This window comes from Ictidomys tridecemlineatus, chromosome 3 (genome assembly GCF_052094955.1).
Source record: "Ictidomys tridecemlineatus isolate mIctTri1 chromosome 3, mIctTri1.hap1, whole genome shotgun sequence".
In the NCBI taxonomy this organism is placed as follows: Eukaryota; Metazoa; Chordata; class Mammalia; order Rodentia; family Sciuridae; genus Ictidomys; species Ictidomys tridecemlineatus.
Window position 1 is genome coordinate 120,070,446 of NC_135479.1, and position 18,021 is coordinate 120,088,466.

General features: G+C 33.2%; 1 protein-coding gene across 4 annotated transcripts in view; it reads left to right on the forward strand.

The window, feature by feature from the left end:
* Naaladl2 (N-acetylated alpha-linked acidic dipeptidase like 2) overlaps positions 1–18,021 on the forward strand; it is a 1,184,425-nt gene that overhangs the window by 1,034,925 nt on the left and 131,479 nt on the right. The window lies entirely within an intron of this gene.

The following is an 18,021-nucleotide window of genomic DNA, read 5'->3' on the forward strand; positions in this document are numbered from 1 at the left end:
TTTGACATTGGACATGTGGATATTTGACATGCTATGGTACATCCAGGCAGATGTATTCAGGAGGTAGCGGGACACATATGAGTTTCCTTGGGAAATCCTGGCCTACAATGCACTGTAGAATATATATAGTGTCCACTACTCACAAATCAATTTAAACTAAAAATTAATTTTGATTAAATTAGAATTTCAATTAGAGTTTCAATTCCTCAGTGACATTAGCCACAACTCATGACGGGTGTCTAGGTATGCCAGTAGCTACTGTGTCTCAGCAGATTACAAAAAATTTATAGCATCATTGACAATGCAGGTGATGTTACCCTGACAATCATGCAGAGGAGGAAGAACAAAATGAGATGGAAAAGTCCTAGAATAAAATGGCACTTGTAATATGCAAAAAAAGAATAATTTTTAAAGGGGAAAATTTTGAAAACTATATCCATTCAATCAACTTTTTACTCATATAACTTTTAAGCCAATTATTTGGATTTCTTTTATGGTTTTCTTCCTCATTTATGCCTGACCTTCAGATCATTGCTATATTCAGTAAACAGGTTCACATTGCTTGTTATTCATTCCTTAGACTATTTTAGTAGATGTAATGTCCTGTATTTAATATTTATTTTTTATTTAACTTATTTTATTAGCACTTTATTTCTAAAATTTTGTTCATAACAGATATCTAATTAATGATGGGCATAAACTTGTATTTAAACAAAGCAAAAAATAGTTTATCTGTATTTAGAAGACTTTACAAACAAATGTGAATATAGGTTATTTGGGGTACCAGAGGAAAGGTATCATCTATTATGTTATTGGGTTGACATTACATTTTATTTGGCACTTCAAATACTCTATATTATAAGTAAAAATCTCTGAATATGAACGGTACATCCAGTGAAGCAAAAATATATGTGGTATCATGAAAACCAACAAATCATCTAATTATTTTTGCAAGTTTTTCAAGAAATATTAGTTTGACTTTTTATTGTCTTTCTAACCCTATTTTAGAAAAGAATGTCATTGTTTTTCTTTAATATTAGATATGCAGTAATAGTATAAGGCTTTCAATAATACTTCCTTAAGAAGAATTACATATTTCCTTTTCCTTTATATAATGTCCAACCATGATCTTTTACTAAAAGTATTTAGGGGTGGCCAGGTGTGGTGGTACATGCCTGTAATCCCAGTGCCTTGGGAGGCTGAGGCAGGAGGATCCTGAGTTCAAAGCCAGCCTCGGCAAAAGTGAAGTACTAAGCAACTCAGTGAGACCCTGTCTCAAAATAAAATACAAAAATAGGGCTGGGGATGTGGGTTAGCGGCCAAGTGCCCCTGAGTTCAATCCTCAGTATCCCCCAAATTATTTGGGGGTATTAAGGGTGGGAGCATGGATGACAAATGGGAGATGAGTGGAATGAATCTGACCAAACATTTCTATGTACATATATGAATATACCAAAGTGAAATTCACCTATATATATATTCATAATGCATTAATTAAAAAAAATTATAAATAAGTAGAAGAAAGATCAATAGAGTAGAGGAAAGGAAACAGGAGGAGAGAGGAGGGAAGGGAAACAGAAGTAAAGGGAACAGAATTGGAGTAAATTATATTCCATGCTTATATAATTATGTCAAAATAAACTCCAATATTATGTATAACTATAATGAACTAATAAAAATTTTCAGAAGTAAAAGAATACATCAGTAAACATCTGATATTTGAGTGGCAAGGAGTGGCAAGGAGTAATAATAATTAAAAAGTAAAGATAGCAGGGGTGCGGGGGGGCTGGGGTTGTGGCTCAGGGGTAGAGCGCTCACCTAGCATGCTTGAGGCACTGAGTTCGATCCTCAGCACCACATAAATGCAAAATAAAGATACTGTGTCTACTTAAAACTAAAAACTAAATGTTTTTTAAAAACGTAAAGATAGCACTGGCTGTGCATAACTTTGTATGTTATTTAAGTATATCTATGTACCCAGCAGAATAGAATAGTGACAAGTATCAGTGGTTCAACTTAGCAACAAGAAAACATTAGCAAGTTTTGCACCTGCTCCAATTTGCACCTTGTAAGTTTGCAAGACACACTGCTTCAGGTCAATTTTACCTTAGTATTTCAGGAATTCCAGATATTTTGCTAGTCATGATAAATAGCCTTGCAGGACAGTTGTCATTAATTAATGTTGAATATTAAGAGTAGGCAGTGTATTCAATCTACAGTGCATGCATATAATCTGTTTTTTAAAATCTCTATTTTTCAGGAAATCTATAGCATTAATCCTAAATGTACTCTCTATTTAACAACAACAAAAAGAACTATTGGGTATTACAATATTGCAAAGAAAATATAGTAGGAATAGTGTTTTTTTCTCATTATGTATGTGTAGAAATATTAAAGTAAGATTAAACTTTAGAGTAAGGCAGTGTTGATCAAAGCCTAGAAATTATGGTTAGTAATCCTTATATAGTTTGTATCCTATAATACATTTATATTTTCTTTTTTTTGGATATAATTTAAACTCAGTTTTATAGTGATATAAATAAAGATATAAGCAAAGGTTAATGGTGATGTCTTTAGTGATGAAAAACATTTAAATGATTCTAAGTTTTAATGATTTCAGCTAATAATAATTGCATTCAGCTATAAATCATGCTTTAGAGTTATAAAACTGTAATTATTTTGATTAATGGAATCATATTTGTTAACATATTATGTGGCTTTTGAAAGATAAATTTTCTATTTTTAAAAAATATCATTTTGAAAACATGTTTATACCAGTTGCTACAATATTGTTAATATTCTTAGAGCATGTTAACTGAAAACTTAAGAAAATCTAATGATTTTATAATTGTAAACTAGACAGACTAAAATACACAGTGATTTAAATTCTCTTAATCATAGCTTTGCAAAAGAGTTAAGTTGCCTTATATAAACAAAGAAAAAAAGAGACCACATCCTTTATTTAGTTTTTTAAGTTTCAAAGGCATGTTGTATTCATTAGACTACTATAATTTCTGATATAATACTTTAAAATGCTTAGAAGACCTGGTTGTGGTTTCTAATCTAAATGCCCAAATATAAGTGATTTCCTAGTTCTCTAATGTTGATATATTGTTTGGATAAAATATGAAAATATATTTTCTGTTTAGGAAAGCAAGTTTAAGGATATTCTGTAATCTTGTGTATGTATACATTTGAGGTTATTCTAAAAAAATGAGGATGTAAAGCTTTTGTTTTAAAAAAAATTGTAATTTTCCCCTGCTATATTAAATTATTGGTACTATATTCAAAATGTTTCCATAGAGATCTACACTCTATATTTTCATGACATTGAGCTAAACCAGAAAACATCCCAAATATGTACTTTCAATCCAGAGACTGCATGTTGTAATAAAAAAATGTTGGTTGGAAATACTCGAGGGAGATAATGGTATATTAAAACCAACCCCTTTTGCTTTGAAGAGAAAATATTATAGGTGTGCATTTTCTTCATAAATGTATAATTAAACTCAATATCTTCATTTATTGAAATTGGAGACTGTGTTATGACTATTTTCTCTTGCCCAGAGAGGTTTGGTTTATTGTTTTTCATTATGCTGCATGAACATTATAGTTTCTAAAGGCATGCCTTATACCCTTATACTATCATTTCTTTTTTTTCTTTATGTTTTTATTACTCAAAGGTGAATTATCACATAATAAGAAATTGTTAAAATTTGACTCTCTTTTTAACCAGAAGTTAGTTATCAAAGTGAATATTTTACCCAATGCTATAGTATTTTAAAAGAGCTAGTACTGCATATTAAGTTAGGAACAAGTAGGAAGGCTGTGACCGAGTATACATTTACATAAAAACTAATTTTCACATGTATTTGTATTATAATATTAATATGTTATTCATATAAATCACAAGATGAGTTATATGATCACTAAAAATAATGTGCAATATTTTAAAGGCACAATCTTTCAGGAAACAGTCACATCTAATTGGAAAGAAGTAGTTTTATTCTATAAAGTAACATTTTTAGTGATAAATGAATTTTGTATATTCTAAACATAAGTTCTTATTTTAAGAACCTGTTAAGAAGTTGAAAGTGAGTTTTTTTATGTTAAGTTCTGCATTTTTCCCTCACTTTGAAGAGGAGACTATCTTTTCAAACTATTCTTAGATAATACTATTCTCAAAGTACTACAGAAATACAGAGGCAGAGGGCAGAATAATCAATGAACTAATCCAAGGTAGGTGGGTTGAGTGTCCTTTCAAAAAGTGTTGTTGAAACAAACTCCTGTATAACAAAACTATTTAAAGCCTCCAGACACTATCTACTTAAAAAAAGCACATTGAATATAACACAGCATATCAGAAGAATCTGAGCCATCTTGAAGTCTATTATTATAGTAGAGTTTAATCTTGAGACTGATACTGAGGTGTCCTGGGAATAGTGCCTCTTATCCCTATGTATGGCTATAATAAAAGATGCAAACACATACAAATGTACACAAACTTATATAGCATAGACTAAAAATGGTACATATTTTCAGTGAAATCACTCTTGATATTCTTCCTTGGAAAACCCTAAGACACACACACACATACATAACACACACATTAAGAAAAATTTTATATTTATAAGTCTCTATCAGTTTCTATGTGTATCTATGTCTTTCTTCTTTTCTAGGAAGAATCCAAATTTGGGCATGAATAAATGTCTTACTATTGTTTCTGTTTGTTTACTGACCCTTGGTTCTGTATATTCTGCTGCTGTTGGTGTGATACATAAAATATTCAAATTGCAGATTTCTTATAGTATGTCACCATTTGAATGATGCAATGGTTCTTGTTCTTTTTTTTTTTGTTTTTCATGCATGCCAGGCAAGCACTTTATCACTGAGTCATTTCCCGAGCCCTGATGCAATCTTCTAGTGTGAAATGAATATATCCCCCAAGCAGGACTATTTTATTATAGAATTACAATTTTTACCACTAAATAAGAATTATATTTGGATAAATCAAGCAAATTTATGTTTTAAAAAGCATAAGAGATAACTATTTTGGTGTAATTATATTTACTTATTAATAGGTTCATTTCATTTTTAAAAATTAAGGCTTAAATTTTGAAATTACAGTGGTTTAAGGTAATTTAATAAAGATTCAAATAGTAAAATTTCTGCATTTAAAAATAAAATTATAACAAATAATAGCTATATTCTTAAGTCTTTAAGGAAAAGCGTTATGATTCCTAATAATTCCAGACTTTTAAAAAGGCAAAGAAAATGGTATCCAGTTCAAACATTTTCTTTAATGATAAAAAGATACATATCAGATAGAATGTTTTTGTTTGCTTTTTGTTAAACACTCATAAGCAATCTTGTTTAATAAAAATAATGAAATTCTATTGACTAATGTAAATGAAAGTTCTAGAATAGACATTTATGAGGTGTGGATCAAATTCAGTGCCAGACCCACTATCTGTTTTAATCTCAGTTCTGTCTTCTATATTGAACATTTTATCATTGGAATTTCTTCATATTAAAAAAATACTGTTAGTAATTCGTGGGCTTCTATTTGCACATGATTCTGTCAAATCAGGTGAGAACCTTTGTTCTAGTGACTTTCTCAAAACAGCGACTATGCCAATTTCTAGAAAGCCCCAGAAAAATTAGCTTTCATCTTAGTGTTCTGAATTGGTTTCTGGCTTCATTTTTTGAACCAGTCTTTATGAACAGGGATATACTGTTAACTGAATAAAGCCTGGTTTGCATAAACCAATCACTGTAGAAAGCAGATTAAGGTTACCCTGATGAATTTAGGAGAGTCACTCTGGTGCAACGGGGATCATTTTGGGTTTAATATGTGGATGCAAAACAGTATGAGTTGCAGAGCAGCAAAAATGTTGTACAGGCAACTACTAAAATCCACTACTGATTGTAACAAATGCTGTTGTCCACACAGGAGTAAGAACCAGTATTTGGAAAATGCAAAATCAGTTCTCAATAATGGAGACATTTTCTGATGATGGGATGCTGTACGCTTTGGTATATTTAATCATTATAATCACCAGAAATGGAACAGGAGAGGTATATAAAAGTTTTTAAAAGGGTAAAATATGATATGAAAATTATTCATAAAATGTATTTGGCTAACTGCATTTATTCCCATAGCTTCACTGCTTTTTCTGTAGAATTAAATGAAACTAACAAGAGTTTTTTTTTTTTTTTTAAACATAAAGCTCACTGCATTTACCAAGAAAATGTCTTTTCCTGCCCTCTTCATAGACATCTGAGGATAATCCCCATATTCACCCTGAGACTCAAAGTCATTCTCAAATATAACAGCTTAGACTGATGCAACAATGAATTGATTGGATTTGACAGATGAGCAACACCTGTTTGCCAATCTGGATCTGAGATAATCATCTCTTATAACACTATGCTCTTACAGAGGTGGGTGACTCTCAGAACCTTAAAGAACTCTGATTGAGTACCCCAGCTACGGACAGGGACTCTGCAAGCCCATGTATTAATTGAAGAAACTAATAAATTTTTTTTGATAGTAACTTACATTCAAAATATGAGACATTTTTAAAAATTAAAACTGTTTAAAGACACAGTATCTTTCTGCTCTTCAAAAGGAGACATCTTGTCAATGTTAGAAATGTTTAAGAGCATGCCACTATGTGTAACACATATGTAAGTGTTTTATTCTATTGCTTACTCAAAGACTTCACACTTAAAAGAGTTTGATTATAGATCAAATGATAATATACTTACACTTTTCACTATTTTAAAATTTTAACCTTGATCCAGAATTTAACCAATTAGCCATAATCGCCAATTCAATGAAATAAGCATACAGATGTTGAAATGCTTTACACTCTAAATATCTTCCAATTTAGCTATCATCATTTATTCATGCCCAAATTTGGATTCTGAAGTTCCCATTTGAGAAATTTGTATGAGTATTTTATATATGATATGGCTGTCAGTTATTGGTCTACCAAATTAATTCCTCATATTTCTGATTTAGCTATAGTTTATAAGAGGTTCTATGTACTAGCTTTCTGCTACTATAATAAGATACCTGAAATTATTGTCTTATAAATAAGAAGGGTTTATTTTGGCTGTCAGTCTGGGAGTTTTGAATGCACGGCCAGTTTTACCCATTGCTTTGTGGGCTCCAACCAATAATTGTAACAAATGCTGTTGTCCACACAGGAGTAAGAACCAGTATTTGGAAAATGCCAAAGGGTGTGCTAGGGAAAACCCACTTATTTTTGGCAGGGAATAAGAAAAGAGAGAAAGAAATTACTGGGGGGGTCCCATAATTGTCTTTGAGGGTAAACCCCCAATAACCAGAAGATGATCACTTAGGTCCCACATCTTAAAATTTCAGTACATCCTAATAGGGTTGTGGCCTGGGGACCAATCCTTTATTTACACTTGGATTTTGGGGATCATTCTAGATCCAAACTATAGCACTCTATAAAGCCCACAATTTTTCCTGGCCATATAGTTCAAAGATACTGAAATTCAATTTAGTAGTTAAATGTATATTTTCAGTTTTGTTTTTGAATATTAGTAACAGTATATTTCATAGATTTAGGAGTTAAAAGATCAGAGTCCATATTTAGGAACCTATAGAAATATTATACTAGTCAAAATTTATATTTAATTTTAATAATAGCTTAATATATAAAAAATGAAGGAAGGGATAGGAGAAATTTGTGGAATTTAAAATAGTTGAGAAGGCAATACATATCAAACTATTTAAAAAGTCGTGGCAAACATGAAAAGAAAGATTTTCAAAATAAATAAATGAGCAAAACAAGATTATTACCTAAATCATAAGATTTTTTATAGGGGTATTACTGGGAATTGATCCTAGGGACATTTTAACAGTGAACTAAATCCCCAGCCCCTTTTTTTTATTCTTTATTTTGAAATAGGGTCCTCCTAAGATGCTGAGGCTGGACTTGAAATTGTGATCCTTCTGCCTTAGCCTCCTGAATTGCTGAGATTACAAGCATGCAGCACCATACTAAAAAATTTCACCTAAATACAACAAATTAAACATTATCCACAAGTCCCGAATGTTAATTAGACATTTATCTGATCCAAGTATTTGACCAATTTTCAGGGCAGTGGAAAGAAAACATAGATTCTGTGATTCCTTTTCATTTTTCCATATCAATTTCTATCCTAGGAAAGATTCAAGGAGAAGACTCAGGTGTCTTTACTGAAATAGTTGATTCCCATCCAGATTTTTTCTGATATCAGTGAGTTAATTATGAAGTCAAGCTATTTTACTCCAAGTTGCCTCTAGGAAATATAGTCAATGTGCCTAGAACTTGAGCTTTAAAATTTTAATAGTTGTCACAGATGGCTTATTCTCTCAGTTTGGCAGCATGTGTTACATAGGTGTAGCCTCTCTAGGTAGTACATATGAGATCAAGTGCATGAGCTTTTTATAAAGCTACCTTTACAATTAAATTCAAAATATTTTTATTTAAAAATAAATCACAAGATTATTTTCAAGAAACCTACACAGATTAATATATACCATTTGGAGAATTGGAACAAACTTAAGAATCTAGATATTTTAATGCATACAGTAGCTTTTCTGAAAAATCCATTGCCTAATATATGCAAGGCCCTTGGTTTTATCTGCAGCACTGGGGAAAAAAGAAAGAAAGAAAGAAATCTATACAAATCCCCTATGTGACACTGATGATAAAATATTTCATATACCAGTCTCCAACATTTAGCCAGCTTTATTGGGAATTGAAGTTGTTCTTGTATATACCTTATATCTTCTAACAAGTTATAAGATTTGGATCAAAATTTATCTCTTCTTGTCCATCGCTTTATGTCCTATAACGTTTGTCACTGGTTGGTTATATTAACCACTAGTTACATCTTTTATTAAATAACTAGAGTCTCTTTGCTCTGAAACCCTCTGCATTAGCTGGCACTTTGTCCCTATTTCAGCTACAGCATAAAGCATCATGTTTACACTGGCACAGATGCAGTCGGGAGTCACAGTTAAGTAATAAGAATTACGCCCTGCATGAAGCTTCTGTAGCAAACAGTCTGACCTGGTGGGTAACTACTTCACCTGTTCAAACTGGCTTAGCTATCAAACTAGCTTCTGCTCACAGCAGTTTTTCCAAAAGTGTTATCCTTAAATGTGATCTATTTTTAAATATATAGAGCATAGCAGACATTTCTATAGTTGATAAACTGAATTGTTTTCTCCACACCCTTACTTACTCTTTTTTTTTTCCTTTTTGAAATAAGATTTCACTGCTTAGATATTTTTAAGTTCTGTCTATTGAATGTCTTGAATCTAAACATTTTCTGAGGCTCATGTGGATATCGTAAAATCCCCTGGTTTGGAAGAATGAGACTAAGGAATATCAAGTAATTATGGTTCATTGTTTCTGCTTGTAGTGATTCATAGCCTGGCTAATCCAGAGTGTGGATTACCTGGAGGGAAGATGGTTGTGGGCAAAATAGATATGCCAGAATGGATGCACTAAATGTCTGGGTACAGGGGGCCATGTAGTGAATGTATAGAAAACAGTTTGACAAGAGTCATAGAAAGCACAGATACTTCAGATTAGAAAAAAAATTGTAATTTTCATGTTGGAAGGCTTGAGGAAATAATAAAAACACTCCAAAACAAAAAGAGAGAAAAGTTATATTGCTTTGTTTGTAACAATACAGACTTTATTGAACCCCTCTAGGTCACATTTACTGCTTCAGTCAAATAGTAGAAAGCACTCTTCATCTAGATCACCCATAGATGTACAGTAAAGAGCAATAAATATAGAATTGTGAAGAAGTGATGGATCACAAGTAATGTAGAAAAAATATTTAATTAGAGACAATGCTAATTATATTTGTTAGCACCGTTCGTTGTGAAGAAATGCAACCATTTAGTGTTATCTGTTTACTGGCCAATTTGGAAAGCAGTATGGAGATTTCTGGGAAAGCTGGGAATGGATCCACCATTTGACCCAGCTATTGCCCTTCTCGGACTATTCAATGAGGACCTTAAAAGAGCGCACTATAGGGATACGGCCACATCAATGATTATAGCGGCACAATTCACAATAGCTAGACTGTGGAACCAACCTAGATGCCCTTCAATAGACGAGTGGATAAAAAAAATGTGGCAGCAATACACAATGGAGTATTAAGCAGCACTAAGAAATGACAAAATCATAGAAATTGCAGGGAAATGGATGGCATTAGAGCAGATTATGCTAAGTGAAGCTAGCCAAGCCCTAAAAAACAAATGCCAAATGGCTTCTTTGATATAAAGAGAGCCACTAAGAATAGAACAGGAAGGAAGAGCATGAGGAAAAGACTAACAGTAAACAAAGACAAATGGAGGGAGAGAAAGGGAGAGAGAAGGGAAAGCATATGGAAATGGTAGGAGACCTTCAATGATACACAAAATTATAAGAGGTTATGAGGGGCAAGGGGGAAGGGGAAAAAAAGGGAGAGAATTGAACAACAGCAGAAGAGGTAGAGAGGGAAGATGGGAGGGGAGGGGAGAGGAGGGGGGAGAGTAGGGGATAGGAAAGGTAGCAGAATACAATAGTCACTAATATGCCATTATGTAAAATTGTGAGTATGTAACAGATGTGATTCTGCAATTTGTAGTTGGGGTAAAAACGGGAGTTCAAAACCCAATTGAGTCAAATGTATGAAAGATGATATATCATGAGCTCTGTAATGTTTTGAACAATCAATAAAAAAAAATCAAACCAGATGGAAAGCACTAACTTTGTTGATTATATACGTGTTCTCATATTATTTTCATAATAGGTCTATAAATAAAATATTGTCATGCTACCATGTTCTATTAATAATAAAGTGATGCTCAAAATGTATATGGGTTTTGGTACGATAGGTTTTGAAATCTAATAGAAATAGAGAACCAGGAAATATGGAGTGTGGTTTCTTTGCTGTCATGATAAGGAAGTGTAAGAGACTTTGGTATTGCAAAAACTCTTAAGAGGGAACAGAGAGCCACTAGACACATGCATCCTTGGGTTGATTATTTAGCAGAAAACTGCTTTCTCAATCCCACAAAACTGACAGAGAATTTCCAGGAAAGGAAGGGTAAGAATGCATTTATCCACTGGCCCCCATACCTCATTGTGAAAGGTTCAAAGGAAGCAAGCCCTATCTGACTTCATCTCCCACTTCTCTTCTTGCTCTTCTCTAGCCCCATTGAACTCTTCATTGTTCTTCAAATGCAAAAAGTTCCCTTCTGCTTTCTCCACAATAGTCTACTTTTGAATATCCCAGTGGCTCACTCCAAAGCTTGTTTTATGTTTCCTTTCAAATGTTACCTTGCCTCTGAGGCAGTTCTTGGGAACCCTATATAGTAGCACCCATTTCCTCATCAGCTTTTTTATTTTAAAAGCCCTTACCTTCTCTGACATAATTTTTTTCTTTCTCTTTCTTTTCTCCCTCCCCTATTTCCCCAGTCCTTCCTGCTTTCCTTCCTTCTTTTCTTCTTTCCATTCTACTCTCCTTCTCCTCCTCTTCTTCCCCCTCCTTCTCCTTCTCCTCCTCCTCCTCCTCCTTCTCTCTCTCTCTCTCTCTCTCTCTCTCTCTCTCTCTCTCTCTCTCCCTTCCTCTCTCCTCTTGTCTCCATCTCTCACCCTTTTTACATTATTGTCCTGTCTTCCACTAAAATATAAATTCCTTAAGGGCAGAGACTAGGTCTGTTTTCTTCCCTGCTTTACCTACAGAAGCTGACCCATAGTTGATGCTCAAAAATTGTTTGTTGAATAAATGACTAAAAAACAATTGACAGCATAACATGGAAATAAACTAAAATAGTGTGATTCTTTGTTTCTGTACACGTCTTATTCATTCCAGTGGTGATTGACTTGACCTAGCACATGACACAAGGACACAAGGCAGCATGTCATTTCCATGTCAACTTCACGTGTCTTTCAATTTCAATACATATACATACTGATTCCATACCCTATAAGGCAGCCTTATATACCATACATATCAGTGAAAGGACACTCTCAGAGTCCATGCAAAGTCCAAGGACCATGCCACATACCAGAATGTCACACAAGAGATTTATTGTCAGTAACAGTAGTCATACCAACAAGGCTGTCCCTCTGAGGAGGAACTTTTCTACATATAGCCATTTTGTAGAGTTTTAAAAATTATAATAAATTAAATTTTTTCAAGAAAATGTGAAAATAAATATTAATATTTAAAATTTATTTATGTTCATGATTCCAATGTCAGATTTACTAATTATCAGTACATGCCATTGAAAATGAAACAAATTTATATTTCTTTTTTATCATAAAGTGGATCATATGCACAAAAGCAATTATATAACATATGTGCACCTTAGAGAATTTTCATGAAATGACCTCATATACAACCATAATCCAGGTTAGGAAATAGAACAATGCCAGTTTCCTAAAAGACTACTGCTGAAGTGTCCCTTCTCCATTACAAATCCAAATATTTTTACCAGAGATAACTACTAAGTTGTATTTTAAATTATCCTGTCTTTGCTTTTCTTTATACATTCATCTCCTTAATATGCATCCTTAAATTAATATATTGTTTATCCATTTTCAAATTTCTAAAAAGAGAATTACAGATTTTTTTGTGATTTGCTTCTTTATTCTCTGAAACTTTTTTTCTACAGAAAACTACAGACAGAAGAATTAAAAATTAAAAATAATGTTGTTTCCCTTAATTTTTACTCAAAATAAAATGAGGGAGATTGACAATCAGGAAGAACCTGGAGCCTGTAAATATCTCAAAATGTAACACTTAAGTTTTACAAGTTTTTTTTTTTAATAGATAAATATACCCATGATATTCATCACCCAAAACCGTTCTAGGAAAGACCAACAGAGTAGAGCAGCCCTATTCCAAGATGTACAAGCATTAAATGGCTAGGATTATAGATTTGTGTTAGGGTCTGTAAACAACTCAGGATGGCGCCTGGCAAATGTTAGAGTCTGTAAACAAGTCTGGATGGCGCCTGGCATTTTGCCAGGGGGAGTGGTTTGTGAGGTGCTGCCAGCGAGCCATTAAGTGTGGAGATTTCTTATTGATTGACTGCTGCTGTATCTAGTTTATGTTAATTAAGATAAGCTGTGTGGAATGTACAAATACCTCTGTTGTCCTACAATAAACGGCTCCCACTCCTTCTGTATCAGTCGATACAAGTTGCTCGTCATCCCCCCTCAGCTGGACTGCAGCACATTTGAAAAGTGATTCAAACATATTTTAGAAGCAGAAGGAGTGATAATATGATCAGATACACATGTGAGAAGAAATTATATTAAATTATACATTTTGAACCCCAGAGAAGCACAGAAACTAAAGAACTAAAGTTAATGCACATTTCTAAAAGGAAATCCAAATAGTTGTTTAGAAGGAAAATGAGTCAGTATCAGTTCAGAATAAAGGTGCATTTGATTTTGAAGAATCAGCAGTGGAGATATGTATTGGCTATGTTTTAAGTTTTTGAACAAAAGCATAAACTTTTTTTTTTATACTGGGAATTAAACTCAGGGACACTCAACCACTGAACCACATCCCCAACCCTATTTTGTATTTTATTTAGTGCACATAAACTTTGATAATAAAAAGAAGACTTATTCCCTTATCTTATACATGTTGATATGTTTGACAATAATTTGTTTATTTTCATTACTATAAAACATTCTGTTGCATAAATATATCAAATTTTGTTTGTCTATTGCTCTACTGTAGATGGGTATTAGGACTCTTTCCAACAATTATTAAGAATATTCTCGTAAATAAATATCTCCAGTATAAGAGTTTCTCTAGGATATGTACACTGGAATGGATTTACTGCTTTATAAGAAATGGATATCTTTAATTTTACTGGGGAATGCCAAGCTGGTAGAACAGTTAAGCACCAACACCCCCAAAGAGCAACTGAATTGTCTATTGATCAAGTGGAATTTACTACAATTACTTCACAAAGGGAGGCTGTTTGTGGTTTGGATCTTTAATATCCTCCCCAAAAGCTCATATTTTAGAAGCATAGTCCCCAGCATGGCAGAGTTCAGAGGTGGGGCTTTTAGGAAAAGATTGGATGATGAGAGCTGTTACTTCAGTGGATTAATCCATTTGATGGATTAATAGTTTAAATGGACTACTGGGTGGTAATTGTAGGTGAATGGGCATGGTTAGAGGAAGTTGGTCACTGTTCTGCTTCACCTCAGACTCAGAGAAATTGAGTTGGCCAACAATAGATTGAAACTTCTGAAACTATGGGACATGACCAACTTTTAATCCTCTAAGTTGCTTTTGTCAAGTATTTGAGTCACAGGGAGAAAAAGCTGAATAACACAGGCACCAACTTGATGAAAACTTAGTAGTATCTCAGGATTTATTGAGTACTTGGGTATTTGAGCTAAAGTTTTAAGGTGGATGTCTTAAGTCAGAAAAATATTTGTGGATTGATGAATATGGTAAAAGAGAATTATCTTATAAGAAAACTCTTCTTTCAGGTGAGCAATAAAAGATGTGTTGTCCTGTGAGAAGAGGTGTTTGCTCAGAATAGCAAGTTATTTGTTTGGATATATTTGTTGACAGAAATTTCTCGAAGCAGCCATTCTGAAGTCAAACAACAACAAGTGCTGGCGAGGATGTGGGGAAAGGGGTACACTTGTACATTGCTGGTGGGACTGCAAATTGGTGCGGTCAATTTGGAAAGTAGTATGGAGATTCCTGGGAAAGCTGGGAATGGAACCACCATTTGACCCAGCTATTGCCCTTCTCTGACTATTCCCTGAAGACCTTAAAAGAGCACACTACAGGGATACTGCCACATCGATGTTCATAGTAGCACAATTCACAATAGCTAGACTGTGGAACCAACCTAGATGCCCTTCAATAGATGAATGGATAAAAAAATGTGGCATTTATACACAATGGAGTATTACACAGCACTAAAAAATGACAAAATCATGGAATTTGCAGGGAAATGGATGGCACTAGAGCAGATTATGCTAAGTGAAGCTAGCCAAACCCTAAAAAACAAATGCCAAATGTCTTCTTTGATATAATGAGAGAAACTAAGAACAGAGCAGGGAGGAAGAGCAGGAGGAAAAGATTAACATTAAACAGAGACATGATGTGGGAGGGAAAGGGAGAGAAAAGGGAAATTTCATGGAAATGGAAGGAGACCCTCAATGTTATATAAAATTACACATAAGAGGTTGTGAGGGGAATGGGGGAAAAGAACAAAGAGAGAAATGAATTACAGTAGATGGGGTAGAGAGAGAAGATGGGAGGGGAGGGGAGGGGGAATAGTAGAGGATAGGAAAGGCAACAGAATACAACAGTTACTAATATGGCATTATGTAAAAATGTGGATGTGTAACCAATGTGATTCTGCAATCTTTGTAATGTTTTGAACAACCAATACAATAAAATAAAAAAAAATTAAAATTAAGCTTAAAAAAATTTCTCAAATCAAACAGTGAAGTTGTTTTTTAAAACCTTATCTTCATAAGCAAGAATATCCTGAAATAAATAGCTATGAACACAAGTAGTCTTGTTTTTTAGTGTTGATCATCAAACTTAGTGGTTACAGGTAATCTTAATCCTTGAAACTATGTTTGACAATTATCTTTGATAAAATCCTCTACTAAATTTGATTTTGTTTTGGTTTGCTCTTTCATTTTTGCCAATCTGAAATGTATCAAGGCCGCTGAATTGTGGCTTAAGTTATTTTTCTCTGATTGGTGGTGAAGTTGAGGACCTTTATATATTTGTACTGGCAATTCTGGTATTCTTATTGTTTGCATGCATGTTTTCTAAGTAACTATGAAAACAACTATAACACTTATTGGATTGTTTTTCTTGTTTACTCATAATGTCTATATATTCCAGCAATGAGATTTTTATTAGCTAGATGTGTTGCAAATATTTTCCCCCAGATTTTGACCTTAACTTACACATTTTTTTTTATGAACAGTTAATTATTCACTTCAGTTTTACTTAGCTTACCATGTCTTTCTTTATCTTTAATGTTTGTAAGGTCTTAAATTCTTACCTACTATGAGGGAATAATAACATATTACCTTATAAATATTTATAAATTTTCTTTTTTATTTCAGTTATTATGATGGTTATTATGATGGTAATGAAGATGATGATGGCTGTGATAATTTAAGTAGGAGTGTAATTTCCATTTTCAACCTCAACTTTGTGAATTACATCCTACTTCAAAGGTTATACAATGAAACTGTAGAATATATGAAGTTTACATATAAAAGCTTGTTTCTGGACTCTTGAATCCTTTCTTCATTTTATTGTCCATCTGTATAAGCTCAATGCTGTTTAGTCTCATACTTCTAAAATAAGCTGTTCTATCTGATAGATCAGGGTTCCCTATTTAATTCTTCCTTAGGAATATATTGACTGTTCTTGCTCTTTGCACTTCTATAAAAATGCAAAAATCAGCTTGCCAATTTCTAAAATGTCCTGTTAAGGTACTTATTTGAGTTAAAGTCAATATATAACTTTCTAATAAATACTTTCTTGCTCTAATGCTATTGATTTTGATTGTTCTCATTTACCGTGCAAATGCAGTGATTGCAACAGCAAGGTAAATAATTGAAAATTCTAGATTTAAAGATGATTAGTGTTGAAAGTATCCTTCAAAATCATCATTTTAACAATAAATTTTTAAGATACTTAATTGGAGGTAAAAAATACAGAATGTAGGTAACTGAAGTGAGACTTAAAATTGTTTTATCTCCATTCCTATTCATTCAAACAAAAAAGACATTTAGCACTTCTGTATGTGCAGGGATATAAAATGAACAAGATAAGAAACTGCACTTTCCAGGTATCTCACTATATAATACTTCATAGCCCCAATTCAATAAACCCAGTAGACTTATCTTTACTAACAACCTTCTAAGTGACTTCGTTTCACAGGATATAGAAATAAACAAAAAAACAAACTGGGTACAATGGCAGACATTTGTAATCCCAGCAATTTAGGAGGCTAAGGCAGGAGGATCACAGATTCAAGGCCAGCCTCAGCAAATTAGTGAGGCCCTAAGCAATTTAGTGAGGTCCTTTCTCAAAGAAAGGCTGTGGATATGCCCCAGTGGTTAGGCACTCCTGGGTTCAATCCCCGGTGCTTAAAAAAAAAAAAAGTTTAATTGTCTTCATAAAGCTAAAAGTCTATGTGAAATTAATATAATAAAAATAAATTCAATACAAATCTTGCTTGAAGGAAAGTATACAATATCACTGGGATGAAAGTAGGGCTACGGGGAGTCCTACCTAGTCTGGGGTACCTGGAAATTTTTGCTAGAGAAGTGATTGTTTAATTTTGAAACAAAGAGAATGAAATAATTTTATAATTAAACAGAGAGAAGAAAAGGAAAAGAGTCAGGCAAAGAAACCTGTATGACTAAAGTTGAGTTAGAAAGCACAGTTCATTCTAGGAAGTGAAAGTAGTTCATGTCACTGGAAACCAGAGCCAAAGTGAGGTAGTGTGACTCCCGACTACAGAGGGAGGCTGGGGTCAGTTGATAAAATAGGACCTCACTGTGCTTCACATTGTTCCTGAGATAAAGGAAGTTCCCAAGACAATATGAAAAAGGTTCCAAAAATGAATGAAATGGGGGTTTGCAAAATCGATACTCACATTCTTTAGAATAGATAATGATGACTGATTCTATTGATTTTCATTTGGCAGTAAATAGCTCCAGTCAGTAGAGCTGACATGGCTGAGCAGTAATTGATTCAATGGTCTGACAATGATTAAATTTTAAATGTAGGAGAGGGATGGAGAGAAAGAAAACCCAGTATAAAATAATTAGTATCTGTTGACATGTAAAACCTTAAACTTGATTTCTAGCTTCAAATTAATTTAGATGTAATTATGAACATAAATTATTTAAATCACTATTTTTTTGTCTTTTTCAATATTCTTTTAGTTCATTTCATGCACTT